The 19,708-nt window shown below is 36.6% G+C and overlaps 2 long non-coding RNA genes across 3 annotated transcripts in view; one reads left to right on the top strand and one right to left on the bottom strand.

Moving 5' to 3' along the window:
- The first annotated feature begins 903 nt into the window (after positions 1–903).
- Positions 904–17,919, top strand: LOC140699212 (uncharacterized). 2 transcript variants are annotated; one of them, XR_012077224.1, is made up of 5 exons: positions 904–1,221; positions 2,726–2,871; positions 6,637–6,666; positions 11,523–11,677; positions 13,371–13,437. It is a non-coding gene; the product is annotated as an uncharacterized lncRNA (long non-coding RNA). The 2 variants fall into 2 exon arrangements; XR_012077223.1 differs by lacking the exons at positions 11,523–11,677; positions 13,371–13,437 and adding an exon at positions 17,615–17,919.
- Positions 16,188–19,708, bottom strand: part of LOC140699209 (uncharacterized) — a 45,792-nt gene continuing 42,271 nt past the window's right edge. Inside the window, exon 4 of the long non-coding RNA XR_012077220.1 lies at positions 16,188–16,392. This is a non-coding gene — a long non-coding RNA (uncharacterized lncRNA). The remainder of the gene's footprint in view (positions 16,393–19,708) is intronic.

The raw sequence follows: 19,708 nt of genomic DNA, 5'->3' as shown, positions 1-19,708 counted from the left end.
AGGAAAATAAATTCTGATTTGTGGATAATCATTATTGTACCTGCCATGACTCTATTTTGGAGGATCATCTCTTGAAGAATTTGATTGTTTTACGTGGATGCTACTAGTTGTTCACCTAACAAAGAGAGAAATGGAATTATCAGGTATACTGTTTGTTATAAAGGAAAGGAAAAGGAAAGAAAAATTTGACCTAAAAGTTCTCTTTTTTGTCAGTGGTCATGTCAGGAAGTCATTAATCAAGAGATCCAACATAATCCTGAAGAATGGAAAAGGCAAGTTTTGCCATGAATGATGTATCAGGTGTTTCAACAAGTCAATTTGTAGAGCAGTTCCCAGAGTTGTTAACTTTATGCTATTATACTTGTTCACAATGCTAAAGTTGTGTGTTTTCTCATTAATGAATGTCCAACGGACAAAGAAAGAAGTGATATGTGACCACTGAAGAAGATATGTGACAACGTAAATTGTACAATGCCAATGGACTATCTCTGGAAGAAATTCTGTAAGTGAATTCTGCAAAACAAAGCACTTTTAAGTAGAGCCAATAAATCAGGGAAATATGACATATGAAAGAGATATGTAGTTTAAATGCTTGTAATTTATTTCAGATTAACAACGAATAAAAGTATGTCTCGCGGCTTGAGCACTACTTGCTAAACCTGGCAATACTACCCAGTGTGCTGGAAGTCGCAGACCCTCTATAACTGAGCTGGCTGGAGAGCTTTAGGGAAACGCACCGCGCGCTTTCTGGCCCAGGACGAGGCTGTCGCTCCGGGCCTTCTGCGCATGTGCGCCGCCCCCGCTTCCCCTCCCCCCACTCGCCCGTGTGTTCCAGGTCCCTGGTCGCCAGGAGACGGCGCCCGAGACTCTGTCGCCTGAGGGCGAGGGGGGCGGTTGGGAAGCGGCTGTTGAGCGCCTGAGGGTTGGGCGGGTGGAGCAGGGCCTCCGCGCGAGACGGGTGAGTGAGAAACGGCTTTGTCCTCTGACCTCGGTGTGAATCCGGCTCCGTTTTCACGCACCTGAGGAGACCCGGCGGGTCCCAGCGCTCGTTACCGGGTGAAGCGGAGTTTCCTCATCTCCGGGGCGAAGCGCGGTCCGAGGCGCCGGTGCGGCCGCGCGCGGACTCCGGCTTTCGGGCGCTCGGTAGACACGCCCTTCTCATCTCAGCGGAGAACCGTCTTTTCTGCTCGGGATCTCGCTCCATCCTCCCAACAACCTGTGGTCAGTGTCGTGGCCCTTTTTAACAGTGAAATAGGCTCAGAGAGGGGATAGGAATCCGAAGTGGTGAGCGGCGCAGGGGCAGGAGGAAGGAGAGATTCCATACCTCATCCTCTGCCCAGCATGAGACCTGAGCATGATTCAGTCGCAGCAGTTAGCAGCTCCGTGGCCCTAACCCCTTTAGGAAATCATTTTGAAGTAAATGGGCATTGGATTTGGGGAATTTCTTCTTGTTTCTAAAGAACTTGTGAACCTGGCACATAAACGGACGCGTCCAGGTCCCTCTGACCGCCCCCGCCCCAGCGTTGCCTGTGTTCTCAGTAGCACCAGTTTGCTTTTGCAGGTGGTCCTCCTTGTAACTCAAGCTGCCAGGAAGATCCCAGAGCTTTAGATTTTGGGTGAATATTCCAGCTGGCTTGGGTCCAGCTTTATTGTAACAAAGTAGTATTTGTGATTAAAGAAGGGGGTTCCAGGAGCAGGAATCCCTGGTAGGACAGCCAGCTGGCCTGAGACTTCAGTACAGATCCAGAGCCCTAGTGGAAGGGGCTCTTACTGCTCAGCCAGAAGCATTTTGGGTCCTCTTGCCAGAACCACTGTCATAGCCAGACTGTCACAGACTGGGTGACGGTGGAAGCTTTGGGCCAACTTTCAGAAGAGGTGTAAGCTGTGGCTGGGATAGGAGGGCAAGACAAAAGGAACAGAAGGTACTGCTTCTTGGGGAGTTAAGAAAGCATCGTGTTGAAGGAAGAGCTTACCAGCCACAGGGGAGGGAATTGCCTACTTCATCCCTTCATTCTTCACTGCACTCTTTCTGGACTCTAAGCTGCTCCCTCACTACACCACAACTAGAGATATGCTGATGCCCCTCTGTAGTGATGTTAGAGAATCAGAGATGGTACAGCAAGACAGGTCTTTCATACCTGGACTTCAGACAGGACTATTTCTGCTTTACTTAAAAGATGGTGTTGGCATAGTGTGGGCAGGAAGTGGGTCTAAAATATTAAGTGGTTACAGTCATACCTTTTATTATGGCAGAATCAGGAGCAGACATTGAGTCCCTTAGTTCAGGCAGGATTTTTATGCTTTGACAACAGATAAATCAAAACCGGATTTTTTGTTTTTGTTTTTGTCAAAAGATACTTTTGAGAACCTGAAACCAAGTTAAAAGGATTTTTTTTCCTTCCAAAAGAGACCAGCCCTTTAAAACACCCCATTCCTTTTTTCAAAATCTTGTTGGGATTCTTTGTTTTGTTATGAACACTATACAATTTTTCCGTAATTTTTCTCACCATCAGTTTTAAGGAAAGTGTTATAGTCCATTCTTTGGTTTTTCCTAATTGGCTGAATTAGTTTAATGTGTTTACATTTTTCTGGGTTACAGCATACATTGTTCATAAATTAGCAGGAAACAAATGTTTTTACATTTGAAAACTAATGTGACCAGGCACTGCATAGTCATACAGAGTCATGCATGGACACAGAGTGTCCCTTTCTGTCCCTTCTCAAGGTGTCTCCCTTTCTGAGGTGTTTGCCAGCTACTGTGTGGAGCTTGTTGGGCAGGTGACATCTCTCAAGACCTTTCCTTCTTTCTCAGCTGTACCCTTACAGTTCTGCACTCTCTTCCAGGACCAGCAGGAAATGATCACATCCCAGGTGCGTTGTTTAATTTATGCACAGTTTTGCTTAACGGTGATTATTTGAGGTTTATAAAATGCACGTTCATATGAAATAGTAGAAATAAATAAGTTAACATCAGGAAAAATAGAGAGCAGAATCCAGCAAATGGCAGTCCATGGGCCATGTACAGCATGCTGCCTGTTTTTTCATGGCCCACAAAATTTAGAATTTTTAGATGATGGAGTAACAAGCAAATCAAGAGTAATATTCTGTGACATGAAAATTTTATGAAATTCCAGTCTCAGTATTTTACTGGGACAGTCATGCTCATTTATTTATGGTTGTGGCTGCTTTAGATTTGTGTACATTACAAGGGTGGATTTGAGTGGTTGTGGCAGGCACTGTATGGCTCACAAGCATAAAATATTTATTGTGTGGACATTTACTGAATATGTTTGCTCACCTCTAGTACAGAGTAGCAGATCAATAGTAGGACAAAGATGCCATGTAGGTAAATGTGAATCTTGTGATCTTACTGAGTTGTGAAATTAGGAAATAAAAAGTTTTTTGAGAGGCTTTGTTAGGTGACATTCTGAGCCTTCCAGTGGCAGCCTTAACATTACCTAAAGAAGTGGTAGAAATAAAGTGAATGATTCTTATCCAATTCAGGTGAAAAGTTAAGAGATGTCAAAAGAACATACGTGATAAATAATTCAAATGAATTGAGTCAGTGTTAGCACTTATAATTGTTCAGAGAAGGGACTGGTCTGGGTAGACCAGGGCGACCTAGGGTGGTTAGTAGGATGAGGCTTTGTGACAGTCCTGAGGACTGGGCAGAATCTAACTCTTTGTAGAGTCTGATAAGGGATCCCCCTCTTATTTAATTGTGGTAAAATGCATGTGACATGAAATTCACAGTTCAACCATTAAAAAGTATAGAATTCAGTGGCATTTTGTGCATTTACAATATTGTGCAACCATAGCCACTGTCTACTTCTAGAATTTCTTCATCACACCAAAAGGAAACCCTGTGCCCTTAACAAGCAGTACCATAACTTAACAGTTACTCTCCGTTTACCCCAACCCCTAGTAACCACAAATCTGTTTCCTGTTCATGGATTTCCCTATTCTGGTTAGCCCATATACATGGAATCATGTAGCCTTTTGTTTGTGGCTTCTTTCACTTACTGTGTTTTCAAGATCTATCAATGTTGTAGCTTATATCACTTCTTCATCCCTTTTATGACAATAAATATTCCATTATATGTATGTATGTGTATATATATTTATGTATATATATATACATGTAATTGATGGGCACTTGTGACTCCATTTTCGGTTATTGAGAATAGTGCTGCTATGAGTGTTCTTGTACAAGTTTTTGTTTGAAGACCTATTTTCAGTTTTTTCCTAGAGGTGAAATGGATGGATCATGTATGTGATAATTCTGTGTTTAACTTATTTTGAAACTGCCAAACTGTTCCAAAGCAAGGTCCCTTGCAAGTCATAGGAATTTTATGTTAGCTTTTCTATTTCCACACAAAAGTCTGTTGAACATTTGATAAGGATTGCATTGTATCTGTAGGCCATTTTTGGGAATATTGTCATTTTGAGAATAGTAAGTCTCAGAATCCATGAACATGAGGTGTTTTTCCATTAACTTAGGTTTTTAATTTCTTTCAGCAATGTTCTGTAGTTTTTAGTGTACAGATCTTGCACATCCTTGCTTAAATTTATCCTTAATTATTATTTTAGATGCTGTTGTAAATGGAATTGTTTTCCTAACTTCCTTTTTGATTGCTTATTGATAGTGTGTAGAAATACAAAGGATTTTTTAGTGTTGATCTTGTATCTTACAACTTTGCTGAATTTATTCACTAGTTCTAATAGTTTGTAGATTCTTTAGGATTTTCTATATATGTCATCATGTCATCTGCAAATAAGAGACAATTGTACATCTTCGTTTCCAGTTTGAATGCCATTTATTTATTTACCTACCTACCCACCTACATACTTACCTACTGACCTATTTGCTCTGGCTAGAATTTCTAGTGCAGTGTTGAATATATAAGTGACCAAAGCAGGCATCCTTGTTTTTTGTTTGTTTGTTTTGTTTTTTAAATCATCTCAGTCTTCTACAGTGTGCAGTTAAGAAGTGTTAAGTTTATTTACACTTTTGTGCAACCAACCTCCAAAGCATTTTCATCTTGCAAAATTGAAAATCTGTACCCATTAAACAGAAACTCCGCACTCCCCTCTGCCTCCTATTCAACTTTTTGTTTCTGTGAGTGTGACTACTCTTGATACTTCATATATGAGTGAAATCATACAGGATTTGTCTTTTTGTGACTGGCTTATTTTACTTAGTGTAATGTCTTCAGGGTTCATCCATGTTGAACTATGTTTCAGAGTTTTCTTCCTTTCTTAAGGCTGAATGATATTCTGTTGTGTATATATATCACATTTTGTTTATTCATTCATCTGTTGATGGATATTTGCTTTGCTTCTGCCTTTTGGCTATTGTGCATGATGCTTCTATGAACATGGGTTTACAAATATGTCTTTGAGACTCTGCTTTCAATTCTTTTGGATAAATACCAAGAAATGGAATTGCTGGATCACATGGTAATTATATTTTTAATTTTTTGAGGAATCACCATACTGTTCTCCACAGCATGTATACCATTTTATATTCCCACCAACAGTGCTCAAGTGTTCCAAATTCTATACGTGCTCAGCAACACTTGTTATTTTCTATTTTTTTATAGCAGCTATCATAATGAATGTCAAGTAGTATCTGATTGTGCTTTTGATTTGTGTTTCCCTAATGATTAGTGATATGGAGCATATTTTCATAAGCTTGTCGGCCATTTGTATATTTCCTTTGGAGAATTGTCTGTTTAAGTCCTTTGCTCTTTTGTAAATAGTTTTTTTTTTTTTTTGGTTATTGAGTTGTAGGAGTTCTCAGGGAGCCCCCAGACATATCAAAACGCAGTTCTTTGAAAATGATACACATATAGCTGTATCTTGTTTTAGTGTGCCTTGCAGATATTGCATTTTTTATAAATTGCAGGTTTGTGGCAACCCTACATTGAACAAATCTATTTGTGCCATTTTTCCAGAAGCATTTGCTTACTTCTTGGTAATTCTCATAACGCTTCAGATATTTTCATTATTATTTTATTTGTTACGGTGATCTGTGGTCAGTGACCTTTGATGTTACCATTGCAAAATGATTGTGACTTGTTGCAAGCACAGATGATGGTTATTGTTTTTTAGCAATAAAGTATTTTTTAATTTAAGTATGTACATTTTAAAAGATGTAACACTATTTGCACAATTATTAGACTACAGTATAGTGTAAAAATAACTTTTATATGCACTGGAAAACCAAAAAATTCACATTACTGAATTTAGTGCATTGATCTGGAACTGAACCTGAAATATCTACGACGTGTGCCAGTATTGACCACTCTGTCACCAGCAAGCCAAACCAGGAATGCCTTGATTATTCCAGATTTTTTGTTAGATTGCAGAGTTCTGAAAAACTTGATTCTGAGAAAAATGTTTTTAGTTTAAACAGTGCTTTACAGGGGGATGGAATTCTGTGTTTCACTACTTTACTATTTTACCTCAAGATTTCCAAATCAGTTTTATTTTCATTTTTTGAAAATTATTTTTTTATTGAAGTGTAGTTGATTTGCAACATTGTGTTAGTTTCTGGTATATAACAAAGTGATTCAGTTATACATATATACACATACTCTTTTTCATATTATTTTCCACTGTGTTTTATTACAGGATATTGAGTATGGTTCATTATGCTACACAGTAAGTCATTGTTGTTTATCTGTTTTATGTATAGTAGTTTGTATCTGCTAATCCTAGAGTCCTAATGTACCCTCCCCATCCTCTTTCCCCTTTGGTAACCATAAGTTTGTTTTCTATGTCTGAGTCTGTTTCTGTTTTGTAAATAAATTCATTTGTGTCATATTTTAGATTCCACATGTAAGTGATATCATAAGGAATATGTCTTTCTCTTTCTGACTTTCTTCACTTAATATGATAATCTCTAGGTCCATCCATGTTACTGCAAATGGCATGATTTCATTCTTTTTATGGCTGAGTAATATTCCATTGTGTATTTATACCACTTCTTCTTGATCCATTCATTGGCTAATGAACATTTAGATTGCCTTCATGTCTTGGCTATTGTAGATAGTGCTGCTATGAACATTGCGGTGCATGTATCTTTTTAAATTATACTTTTCTCTAGATACATGTTGAGGAGTGGGATTTTTGGATCATATGGAACTCTGTTTTTAGTTTTTTAAGGAACCTCCATTTTGTTTTCCATTGTGCTACACCAGTTTACATTCCTGCCATCAGTGTAGGAGGGTTCCCTTTTCTCCACATTCCCTCCAGCATTTGTTATTTATGTTTTTTTAATGATGGCCATTCTGACCATTGTGAAGTAGTACCCTGTCATTATTTTGCTTTGCCTTTCTTTAATATATAATGATGTTGAGCATCTTTTCATGTGCCTATTGGCCATCTGTATGTCTTGTTTGGAGAAATGTGTCTTTAGGTATTCTGCCCATTTTTTGATTTGGTTGGATTTTTTTGTTATGTTTGAGTTGTATGAGCTACTTATATATTATGGAAATTAATCCCTTGTCAGCCTCATTGTTTGCAAATATTTTCTCCCAGTCCTTATGTTGTCTTTTCATTTAACTTATGGTTTCCTTTACTGTGCAAAAGCTTATAGGTATGATTAGCTCCCATTTGTTTATTTTTGCTTTTATTTCTATTACCTTGGGAGATTGACCTAAGAAAACATTGGTACAATTGATGTCAGAAAATGTTGTGCCTGACTTCTCTTCTAGGAGTTTTATTTCATCATGTCTTATGTTTAAGTCTTCAATCCATTTAGAGTTCATTTTTGTACCTGGTGTGAGGGAGTAATCTAACTTCATTGATTTGCATGCAGCTGTCTAGCTTTTGCAACACCACTTGCTGAAGAGACTGTCTTTTCTCCATTGTATATTCTGGCCTCCTTTGTCAAGATTAATTGACCATTGTTGTGTGTGGGTTTGTTTATTGGCTCTCTATTCTGTTCCATTGATCCATATGTCTGTTTTTATGCCAGTACCATGCTGTTTTGATTACTGTAGCTTTGTAGCATTATCTTAAGTCTGTGAGTGTTATGCCTCCAGCTTTGTTCTTTTTCTTCACAATTGCTTTGTTAATTCAGGATCTTTTAGGTTTCTGTATACATTGTAGGATTATTTGTTCTAGTTCTGGGGGAAATGTCCTGGGTAACTTTTTAGGGATCCCATTAAATCTGTAGATTGCTTTAGGTCTTTCACCTTCTTGGTCAGGTTTATTACTAAATATTTTATTTATTTTTGATGTGATTTTAAAAACAAAATTTTAGCTTTCTCTTTCTGATATTTCATTGTTAATGTAAAGAAATGCAACTGATTTCTGTATATTAATCTTATATCTGCTACCTTGCTGAATTCATTTACTAGTTCTTATAGTTTCTGTGTGGCATCATTCGTGTTTTCTACATATAGTATTATATCATCTTCATATAATGATAATTTTGCCTCTTCTCTCAATGTGGATCCCATTTATTTATTTATTTATTTATTTATTTATTGTCTGATTGCTGTGCCTAGGACTTCCAAATACTATATTGAATAGAAGTGGTGAGAGTGGGCATCCTTGTCTTGTTCCAGATTTTAGCAGAAAGGCTTTCAAGTTTTCACTGTTGAATTTTATGTTGGCTGTGGGTTTATCATAAATAGGTTTTTTTATGTTGAGATATATTCCCTCTATATCCACTTTGGTAAGAGTTGTTATCATAAATGGGTGTTGAATTTTATGAAATACATTTTCTGCATCTCGAGATGATTATGTGATTTTTGTCCTTTCTTTATTTGATATGGTGTATCAAGGTGATTGTTTTGCATATGTTGAACCATCCTTGTGTCCCTGGGATTAATCCAAGTTGTGTGATCTTTTTTATGTGTAGCTGCATTCTGTTTTGTAATACTTTGTTAAGAATTCTTGTGTCTCTGTTCATCAGTGATATTGGCCTATAATTTTCTTTTTTGGTAATGTCTGGTTTTGGCATCAGGATGATGGTGGTTTCATAGAATGAGATTGGGAGTATTCTCTCTTCAATATTTTGGAAGAATTTCAGACGGATTAGTTTAATTTCTTCTTTGTATGTTTAGTGGAATTCCCCAGTAAAGCCATCTGGTCCTGGACTTTTGTTTGCAGGGAAGTTTTTTGGGGTTTTTTTTGGTGTTTATTGTTTTTTGTTTTTTTAATTACTGATTCTATTACACTTTTGGTGATTGGTCTGTTCAGATTATCTGATTGTTCCTGTTCAGTTTGGTGGGCTGTGTGTTTCTAGAAAGTTCAATTACTTCTAGGTTTTCCAGCTTGTTGTCATATACTTGTTCATAATATTCTATTGCTTTTGTCTGTTTGTTTGTTTGTTTGTTTTTTGTTTTTGTATTTCTGTGGTACTGGTTGTTATTTTTCCTCTTTCATTTCTTATTTTGTGTATTTGGGTTCTCACCTTTCTTCTTGGTGAGCCTGACCAGAGGTTTGTTGATTTTGTTTACCCTTTCAAAGAACCAGCTTTTGGATTTAAAAAAAAATTTTGGGTTTTTTTTTTTTTGCTGTTTTTAAAATGTCTATCTTATATATTTTTTTCTCTGATCTTTATTGTTTCCTTCATTCTGCTGACTTTAGATTTTGTTTGAGATTTTTCTAATTTTTTTAGTTGGTATGTTAGGTTGTTTGATATTTTTCTTATTTTTTTGAGGAAGGCCTGTGTCACTATGAACTTCCCTCTTAGGATTGTTTTAGCTGCATCCTATAGGTTTTGTGTGGTTGTGTTTTCATTGTCAGATGTCTCAAGATAGTTTTAAATTTTATCTTTGATTTCAAAATTGACCCATTGGTTTTTTAGTAGCATGCTGTTTAGTCTCCGTGCAGTCAGTTTTTTTCTCATTTCTCCTGCTGTAGTTGATTTCAATTTTTATGTCATTGTGGTCAGAAAAGATGCTTGAAAGAATTTCTAACCTCTTAAATTTGTTGAGACTTTTGTTTCATAGTATGTGGTCAGTCCTAGCAAATGTTCCATGTGCATTTGAAAAGAATGTATATTCTGGTATTTTGGAGGACATAATGTTCTGATAATATCAATTAGGTCTAATTGTTCCATTATATCATTGAGAATTTCTCTTTAATTTTCTATCTGGAAGATCTGTCCATTGATGTGAGTGGGTGTTAAAGTCTCCTAATCTTACTGTAATCCCATTAGTTTCTCCCTTTAAGAGTGTGTGTGTGTTTAGTTTTCACATGAGTGATATCGTGGTATTTTTGTTTCTCTTTCTGGCTTACTTTGCTTAGAATGATGAAGGACCTAGAGAATAGTCATTCTAAGGGAAGTTTGTAACTTTTCACAACCTTCACTCCAGTTTCCTCTCACCACCCCTTAGTCCTCCACTCCCAGCCAATGGTAACCACTAATCTGATCTCTTTCTTATGAGTTTGTTGAGTTTATTTTTGTTTGTTATGTTTTTATTTAGATTCCACATATAAGTGAAATCATACAATATCTTGTGTCTGACATCACATTCATCATAATGCCTTCAAGGTCCATCCATATTGTTATCAATAGCAGACATTCCTTCTTTTATTGCTGAGTAATATTCTCTCTCTATATATATATTATTTTCTATATCTACTTTATTCATAGTAGTTTATACCTCTTAATATTCCCTACCTCTGTAATGCCCCTCCCCCTTCCTTATCCTACTGGTAAATGTTCTCTATATCTGTGTGTGTTTCTTTTTTCTTATATTCACTAGATTTTTTTTAATTTATTCTACAAATAAGTGGTATCATACAGTATTTGTCTTTTTCTATCTGACTTATTTCACTTAGTATAATACCCTCGAAGACCATCCATATTATTACAGATAGCAAAATTTCATTATTTTTAATATGCGAGTAGTATTCCTTTATGTATATATATACCACTTTTTCTTTATCCATTCATCTGTTAATGGACACTTAGATTGCTTCCATATCTTGGCTATTGTAAATAATGCTGCTAAGATCATCGAGTACATATATTCTTTGCATTAGTGTTTTAATTTTTTTTTTTTTTGGATATATACCTAGGAGTGGAATTGCTGGGTCATATTTTCAAATTTTTTGAGACTCTTCTATACTATTTTCCACATTAGCTGCACCAGTTTACATTCCTACCAACAGTATATGAGAGTTCCATTTTCTCCACATACTCTCCAACATTTAATATTTATTCTCTTTGATAATACCCATTCTGATAGGCATGAGGTCATATCTCATTTGTCTGATGATGGCCATACATATGTTTTCTTTGGAAACATGTCTATTCAAGTCTTCTGCCCACAGTTATTTTTTAGGGGTTTCCTCTTGCTCTTTCATTTGTGACATATTCTTCTGTCTTCTCATTTTGCTTAATTTTCACTCTCTAGGAGATAAGTGAAACAGTTACTGTTGCTGTCTTGAAGGGGCTTCCTTATGTGGAAGCATCCCCATAGAGTCATCGTGTACCCAGTGGATTTGGTGGGATAGCTGGATCTGACTTGAACACAAGTTATGCCTTTCCTTAGGGTGTGCTGGCAGCTGTCACTTTGGAAGTAGGTGTTACTGGAGATGGAGACACTACAGCTGGATCCAGGTTTGAACTCGGGATTCCACTCTGCTCAGTGGCTTCTCTGCCTTCTTAGGAGTGGATGTGAGTCTGGGGACTGGACTGAGTGGTTAGGTAAGAGGCTGCTCTAATGCTTTCCTCAATTTGGCTACCTCCATTGCATTTGTCGAGGTAAAAGTAAACATCTTATGAGGAACCTTTCAACTCCAAAATATGGGACTTTCCTCCTGGCTGGCAACAGCTTCCTTGGGTGACTGAGAAACTTGCAGGAGTGGTAGAGGCAATACCTAAATAAATGGAGAGAGATACTCTCATGTCCTGTTCATGTATACATGATAAATTTGATGTATCAAAGTGCCCAATAGACTTAACATGTTTTTCTTCTTAAAACATGTATAGACTCAGAACAATCTCAATTTAATTCCCAGCATACTTTGATAGAGTAATTGCCTATCTGATTCTATACTTTATACATAAATGGAAAGAGCTAGTAAAACTAAAATCTTTCAAAATAAAAGCTAAGTTGTAGGGATAACACTGCCTGATTTCAAGACTTACTATAATTATGGTAATTAAGACAGTGTGGTTTTAGCATTGGGAAAGACACATGGAGGAGTAGATCAGAGTAGAGACCCCAAAAATAAATCCATTCATGTATATTATTATGTCAGAGCTTATCAGGTTATATAGTTGAACTGTAATCAGTCGATTCATCAGCTTTACTTCACTGAAGCTTTTTTGTGATTGCTATGAAAGTTTCTAAATGGTTGCCCTCAATCTTTGTATTTATCATGCCATCTACTTGTTGCATTATGTTGAATGGCAGCAATTTGCAAACCCCACTTTTCAGTAGCACTGCTTTAGGGACACTTCCAGATACTCAACAGGGGTGTAGAGAATATCTGTCTCTATATTGTTCATAATAACAGAAAAACTAGAATCAACCAGACTATCCATCAAATAGAATCAATATGTAAATTATGGTATATTACATAGTCATATACAACAGTGTGGATGAATTTTTGGAAATGCAGAGTTAAAAAAAGAGCAATATATCAGTAAAGTCTAAAATGTATGTGGACATTTTTTAAAGAAAACAATTTTGATTAAACCCACTTTCATGATAACTATACCTCTAATTTTGGAGGATTTTCCAGTAAAAGGAGGGGAATTATGTAGCTGAAAAACACTCTGATATTTTCAGAGCTACTACTTTTTTTGAATGGATTGTACAGTGGGCAGTATATTATCAGGGTACAGTTTTCAGTGTGATCATGCCTTTACTCTTAGGAGATACAATGCTGACATATTTGGAGTAATGGGTTATGATGTTTGTAATGGATGAAAATTGTTAACGGTCAAGAAGAATTTATACAGAAAAGACAAAGCATATGTGGCAAAGTTTTAAAATTCTGTGAACCTAGATGAAAGATTTAGAGGTGCTCATTTTACTGCTCAGGCAAGCTTGATATTTTCTTTTTCTCGTGTGAGAGTTGTTCTGTTTATATTTTCTGTCTCTACGAGAGTAAATTTTGATAAGTTGTATTTCCTAGGAGATTATTTGCTTCTCTTTCAAATGCATTTGTATCAAGTTGAAAAAAAATCTTTTAAGATCTTTTCATGCATTGTATCCATGATTGCTTCTTCCTTGTCATTTCTTATTTTGTGTAGTTGAGATTTCTCCCTCTTGTTCTGCAGATAAGTTTCGCTAGTGATTTGTCTTTTTTGTGAATTTTTTCAAAGAACCAGCCTTTTGACTTACCTGTTCTGTTTTTCTGTTTCTGTTTCATTAACTTCTAATATAAAGAAACTGCAGAAATAAAAGGTGAAAAGGGACCACCAGGAACCTGAGGAAACATACCTGGGAACGGTCCTAAGACATATCTTAATAAAATTACTGGACCTTTAACATGAAGAAAATGTTTTTATTATTTTTAATTTATTTTCTTCTTTGTCCTGTCTACGTTCTTTTACATTCCTTTTGTCTTTTTCTAGGTTGTTTGTTTGTTTGTTTTTGAGTCAAAAATTCACTTGCTTTCATTCTTTCTTTTTTCCTTGATATAAACATCTCATGCTATGGAATTTCTTCTGACCAGTACACATATCTCATACATCCTCATAAGTAATATTTTTATTAGTTTTTGTTTTGGAACTTCTTCAGCTCTGGGTTGTGTTTTTCTTCTCACCAAACAGCAGTTTGCTAGAGAGTTGTTTGTTTTTCAGGTCCAGATGGAAGCTCATTCTTCACCATTAATTGCTAGTTTTACTGCATTATTACCTGTGTGTGGTGTGTTACCTGGATCAGTTTTTGCGAATGTTCCATATACCTTGAGATGCAAGTATATTTTCTATTACAGGTTTTGATATTATAAAATTAGATATGGATTCATAATACTTGTTATTATGTTTCTGTTTGATGCCCCTAATGTTTTGCCTTGATTTGTCTTGAAATACTTATCTTATTAGTGTGTTTCTATTTTACCTTACTTCTCTGAGTTCTGCTTTATGAAGGTTGTTTGGTCTGTTATTTCTCCATTCAAATTTATAGATTTTAGCATTGTAAGTGTTTCTTTGTCCTTCTGATGACAAGATTGCCCCTCTGCTTCCTTCTTGTTTCATTTTGTCTGGAATCATACTGTTCATCTCATTGTTTTTAGCCCTTTTGTACCATTTCGCTAAAGTATGTTTTCCCTTTACAGCAGAGATTTATGCTTTGTCCATGACTCAGTTTGAAAATCAAAAGCAAATTTAATTAGTGGGTTAAGCCTAGGCATATTTATTGACATGACTTGTATGTTAGGTTTCAGTTTTGTCCTATTGTTACATTCAATGAGTATCACATTTACTAAGTTTTTCTATTTGGTCTTTTTTCTTTGTTCTTTTTGGATGGCTGTAATTAGGAAATTCTGATGCTTTTGTTTTAGTATTACTTCTATATTGATATAATAGCCTTAGTTGTCCTTTTTTCCCTTAATCTTCTAATTGACTTTTTGGCTTATAGTGACGTCCTTAGACCCTGATTAGTTTTATGGCTGTTTCTGAGCTTATTTGTACTTCCTGTCTTTTCTTTCCTGTTTCCTGTAGCTTGTTACATTATTTCCACTTCACCAGGGCACATAACATTGGTTTCAGAACTACAATTGAATGTACTCACTGCTCAGTTCTTCTGCCAGCTTTTCCTGTCAAGTCTTGGTTGCTTGAAGTTTCTCCCTTTCTGTAAGGTTTCATGATAACAGTGTTACCTGTGTTTCTGAATATCTAAATTGGTTTACATCCTCTCAGAGCCTTGCTCCTCAAAGGGTAATACATGATGGGTAACAGTCCTTCATACACTTCCTTTTCTTGAAAATGTTGTTCCACTTATTTTTGCTTTGTTTACTGGTGACAAAGTCTACTGCCAAACCTACATTTGTTTGTTTGTTGAGACTTGATCTTTTTGTCCAACATCCTCATTCTTGTCCAGAGCCCTTTTTCTTCTTCTTGAAGATCTAGTGGCTTTATTAAGGTAAGTATTTAAGAGGACTGTTTCAGGTCAGTTTTCTCAGGTTCAGGGTGGTCATTTTGAAAATGTGGATTAGGAATTCTTTTACTTCTGGACAATTTTTCTAGATTATGGTTTTTAATTTTAGATTTATTTCATTATTCTCTTTAGATGCTACAGTCATTTTTAATTTTTTATTTCTTACATTATTTTGCAGTCTGCTGTCTTTATCCAGAACTTTGTTTGTTTCAGTTTCTTCTTTTTTTTCCTTTTAATCTTTGGTTGCTCTTTTGCTGCTTTAATGCCCTTTTTCATTGCTGTTTATTAAAAATTTTAGTCAAGTGTGTTTTCTCTCTGGGCTCTCTATTAGTCTGCTTGGGCTGCTATGACAAAACACCACACACGGGGTGGCTACACAACAGAACTTGAATTTCTCAAAGTTCTAGAGACTGAATATTCAAGGTGAAGGTGCCAGCAGGGTTGATTTCTGTCAAGGCCTCTCTGCTCACCTTGCAGGCCACACCTTTTCACTACGTCCTCACATGGCTTTTTCTTTGTGTGCACATGGAGAACAAGTGAGATCTGGTTTCTCTTCCTCTTCTAATAAGAATATTATTCCCATGGGATTAGTGCTCCACCCTTATGGCCTCATTTAACCTTAATTACTTCCTTAAAGGCTCTATCTCCAAATTTAGCCACATCAGGGTTAGGACTTCAATATCTGCATTGGGGAAGGGACATAGTCCAGTCTACACCAGGCTCCTTGTAATTTAGTTGCTATTCTAAATCACTTTATTTTTATGTTTATTCCTCACTTTGATCAGCTCTTACTTCCTTAGTTCCCACATACTACAGATCCATTCTTTTGGATTTCCCAGTAGTCTGAGCTGTCATCCCCCAGAACTGAGACATCATCTCAATACTTTCCAACTCATAGTGGAACTTTTTCTTTCTGGGAGTCATATTATTTGTGTTTACCATCTCTAAATTCTCTGTCTCTGCTTTTACATGTGTTTTCCACAGTCTCCAGCTGACTCTTTCCATAGATGTGGCTCTCAGCTTCTATATTTGAATATTTATTTGCTTACTTAATGATGATTTGAAGTTAGTAACATTTTGTATCTCCTTATTATTCTAAAGTCATGGGATGTTGTCATTAATTTTATTTGCTCTCCTAATATTGATCCTGTTAGTTTTTTAGAGGATACGTGGACAGATTCAGATTTTAATATTTGCTGTTATTCATCAGACATTGGAAACCAAATATATCTGTTCTAATATGTTTCCTCTCCTTTTTCCTGCTATGTCAGGCACTTTGTTTCTTGTTTTTCTTTTTTTACCTCAAACCCTAGAAATAGAAAAAATAAACAAATGAGACCTAATGAAACTTACAAGCCTCTGCAGAGTAAAGGAAACCATAAGTAAAACAAAAAAAACTACCTATGGAATGGGAGAAATTTTTTGCAAATGAAACTAGCAAAGGCTTAATCTCCAGAATATATAAGCAGCTCATACAACTTAATAAGAAAGAAACAAACAACCCAATTCAAAACTGGGCAGAAGACTTAAATAAGCAATTCTCCAAGGAAGAAATACAAATGATCAATAGGCACATAAAAAATGTTCAATATCACTAATTATCAGATAAATACAAATCAAAACTACAATGAGATATCACCTCACACCAGTCAAAATGGCCATCATTCAAAAATCCACAAATGACAAATCCTGGAGAGGCTGTAGAGGAAAGGGAACCCTCCTATACTGCTGGTGGGAATGCAGTTTGGTGCAGCCACTGTGGAAAACAGTACAGAAATTCCTCAAAATACTAGGAATAGACTTACCATATGACCCAGGAATCCCGCTCCTGGGCGTATATCTGGAAGGAACCCTACTTCAGAATGACACCTGCACCCCAATGTTCATAGCAGAACTATTTACAATAGCCAAGACATGGAAACAGCCAAAGTATCCATCAACAGATGACTGGATAAAGAAGAAGTGGTATATTTATACAATGGAATACTACTCAGCCATACTAACCGACACCATAATGCCATATCCAGCAACAAGTATGTTCCTGGAGAATGTCATTCTAAGTGAAGCAAGCCAGAAAGAGAAAGAAAAATACCATATGAGACTGCTCATATGTGGAATCTAAACAAACAAACAAACAAAATATAAATACAAGACAGAAAGAGACTCATAGACATAGAATACAAACTTGTGGTTGCCAAGGGGGCGGTGGGTAGGAAGGGATAGACTGGGATTTGAAAATGTTGACTAGATAACAAGAGTATACTGTATCACACAGGGAAATATATACAATATCTTACGGTAGCTCACAGAGAAAAAAGTGTGACAAGGAATAAATATATGTTCATGTATAACTCAAAAACTGTGCTCTTCACTGGAATTTGACACAACATTGTAAAATGATTATAAGTCAATAACAAATTAAAAAAATAAAAATAGCATATTAGACAAAATAGTAATAATAAATCAATTTTCTAAAAGGTCAAATTCACAAAGGAACAGTACTAAACCCCAAGCTTTAATTCTGTTTCTAGCTCTGATTGGTGAGGAATAAAAATATGTTAAAAAGAGAAAAATCAAGCAGTGGACAAGCCATCCTTGCCACAGGATTGGACTTAACAGCTCCACCCTAGTTCTGGTATTTTCCCTTTATTTCATCAGCATTGTTCAGCAGTGGACCTCTCCTGACCATCAAACCCTGTTTCAATCCTTTGTGGCTTTCACCCAAACCTCACCTGATTTAGTATCAGTATTCAATCCTGCTTTCATTCACATGTTTCAACATTTCTTTCTATATACCATGAAAGCAAAGCCTTAAGGAATAAAATTCTAAACCTGGTTCCAAAAGTTTCATTTACCCTTATCATAAGATTTTTGGTTATGCGTGACTGGTTTTTACTCTTCTACTATCTACAAAATTCTTGTTCTTTGCATTCATAGTCCTAAGAACCGATAATATATATTTTTTAAAAAATGTATCACTGAGACAAACATTATCATTACATCTGGATTCAGATCAGAATCAAGCCACCATTTTACAAATCTAGAATAAATGTATTTTTTTCTGGGTAAGTCCAAATCTTTGTCCCCAGTAAACTGCTCATTTTCATCCACTGTCATCCACTCTTTGCTGTTCTCAGTTCCCACCTCCTCTATGTGTTCCAGGCCAGCCACCTTTAGATGTGTAAGCATATGGAACTCTCTGGTGTCCTGGTGTGTTGGGCAGACAGAGGATGTGTTGAGTTACAGATGTTTTACTGGTTATAGGTTGAATGGCGTATAGAAAATGTATATCTCACACTGCCACGATGATGACATCACTCAAAGAGGTAATTTTTAACAAAAGCTTTGTGTTATTCTGTAGTTACTACATCAGAATATATGGTATAAATCAACTTGGCATAGTTCCTAGAGACGGTCCTCCCAATCAGGGAAAGAAGTGTTTGTGGTGAAAGCTTAGCATCCATATCTAGAATCTTACACTCCTGGAGAGAACAAGCTACCATGATGGATAAGTTTTGCTTATGGGGGCTTTAAAAGGCTTAGGAATTTATTTTCCTGAGGGAAGGCGGTATACAAAGGAGACAGCATGAGCAGGGCAGTCTCAAGTTGGAGATACACTTCAGGAGATGCCTTTTGGAAAAGTAACGCCATTTGCTAAAGAGCAAATGAGTTAAAATGAGTTAATGAATTAAAATCTGATGTCTGACCCATCAGGGGCTGATAATGGGTCTCTAGGCTGTTTGTACCCACTCTTCAGTGTTTCAATTTGGGATCTACAGCTTACACCGTGAAGAAGACTTTTAAAAAGAAAACTTTGCAAATAAAGCCTTGCAGGCCAGCAAGCTAGACATCTAATGCCTGGAGTCACAGAGGCTTTCTCTAACTGCCTCCTCTGCTCTGGCCTTCAGCTTTGCCAAAGTGCAAGCAGGTGTGGTCATCCTGCTCAATGACAGAACTCTGACAATGTTGGAAAACCCCCATGTGGTGCTATAAGCTATGGATACACTGTGGATCCTGGCAAAAAACTGCCTGGGTCTCTGGTTCCCATGTGAAAAGCTTGTTCTAGTAGCCTGTACAACCAAGATTACAGAGGCTTCCCAAATACTTAGTTTATGATTCCTGTGGATGGCACACGGTAGTGGGGAGGAACACTCATTTCTGGGGCAGTGTATCAAATCTGGATTTAAACCCCCCTCTGGAGGACATCTAACCACTGCTGACTTTTCAAAAATGAGAAAGAATGAGCCTGATTCTATTGTCCTCACCTCCTTCTTGGTACACACACGTCAGCATGGTAGTCATATTACTGAACACTGCTGTCTTCAGGATGGGATTTTCTCTGGGCTACTAACTGGGTACAATGAGGACAAAAAAGATGTGTGTGGGGAGGAGGCAGTGTATAGACCAGTTTTGAAATTTCTGAAATTTCAAAATCTCATCGTGATACTGGTGATATCATTGGTGCAAAGCTAAAAACAATGGGTTTTTTTCTCCATGAAGAAATTGATTTATATACCAAAAGTTTAGAGAGAGAACTCAGGATCCTCCAAGGGAACAAAGGTTTTTATCTCTCCTTTGAAAAGAGGATGGGGTTGAGCTACCCCTCTCTCTTCCATAGAAACATG

Source organism: Vicugna pacos, chromosome 11, assembly GCF_048564905.1.
Source record: "Vicugna pacos chromosome 11, VicPac4, whole genome shotgun sequence".
Taxonomy (NCBI): Eukaryota; Metazoa; Chordata; class Mammalia; order Artiodactyla; family Camelidae; genus Vicugna; species Vicugna pacos.
The sequence above is the reverse complement of the archived record's forward strand: the minus strand, read 5'-3'. Positions and strand labels throughout refer to the sequence as shown.